The sequence below is a fragment of the Manacus vitellinus genome, unplaced genomic scaffold (assembly GCF_001715985.3).
Source record: "Manacus vitellinus isolate BGI_N305 unplaced genomic scaffold, ASM171598v3 scaffold_3_pilon, whole genome shotgun sequence".
NCBI classification, from domain to species: Eukaryota; Metazoa; Chordata; class Aves; order Passeriformes; family Pipridae; genus Manacus; species Manacus vitellinus.
The window spans coordinates 8,577,787-8,579,065 of NW_021940535.1; positions in this window are offsets into that span (position 1 = coordinate 8,577,787).

Sequence of the window (1,279 nt, forward strand, 5' to 3'; positions counted from 1 at the left end):
CACTGTTTGTTTGCTCAAGAGATAATTATTTTTTATAATCATTTTCTTGTTTTTATTAAGTTAATGAGGCCAACTTTTATTGCAGACATCTTTAGTAGAAGTCTCTGCACTGAACTTTTCCCTTATTCATTGTCATTTTATCCATCAACATTGAAGGTTATCCCTTAAAGTGTTTTCTTCCCAGAAACTGAAAAATCATGTAAGATGATTAAATTTTTGCAGTGCTCACCTGGAAATGCAGAAATTTATTTTATGGTTTTAGACAAAACTCTTGAGAACCATTAGCAGTCCATACTGGGACAAGTGTTGGGGACATCTCCATTAATGACATAGACAAAGGGATCGAGTGCCCCTCAGCAAGTTTACAGAAGTCACCAAGCTGAGTGGTGCTGGGATGCCATCCAGAGGGACTTGGACGAGCTTGAGAAGTGGGCCTATGGGAATCTCATGAGGTTTAACAAGACCTAGTCAAAGGTGCTGCACCTGGGTTAAGGCAACCCTTGTTATCAATGGAGGCTAGGGAATGAGCAGATCTAGAGCAGCCCTGCCAAGAAGGACTTGGTGGTGCTGGTGGATGAGAAGCTGGACATGAGCCAGAAATGTGTGCTCACAGCCAGAAAGCCAATTTTGTCCTGGGCTGCATAGACAGCAACATGGCCAGCAGGTGAGGGAGTGATTCTGCCCCTCTACTCTGCTGTGGTGAGAGCCCACCTGGAGTGCTGCATCCAACTGCATCCTCAGCCCAGGAAGGACCTATGGGAGAGAGTCCAGACCGCCAACATGATTAGAGGGATGGAGCACCTCTCCTATGAGGAAAGGTAAAAGGAACTGGATTTTTTCAGCCTGGAGAAGGCTTCAGGGTGACCTAGTTGTGGCCTTCCAGTACCTGAAGGGAGCTTACAAGACAGATGGCGGACATGTAGTGACAGGACAAGGGGGAATGTCTTTAAACTGAAAGAGGGGAGGTTTAGGTTAGGAATAAGGAAGAAATTCTTCCTTATGAGGGTGGTGAGACACTGGCTCAGGTTGCCCAGAGAAGTTGTGGATGCCCCATCTCTGGCAGCGTTCAAGGACAGGCTGGACGGGGCTCTGTGCAACCTGGTCTAGTGGAAAGCATCACTGCTTTCCAGTGAGGTTGGAGGGAGGCAGGGAGGAGGGAGGCAGGGAGGTTGGAACTAGATGATCCTTAAGGTTCTTTCCAACCCAAACCACCCTGTTATTTTGTGATTCTGTGTGATTTTATGGCCTCCATTCCGGCCATAAAATAGCATTTCCTGAC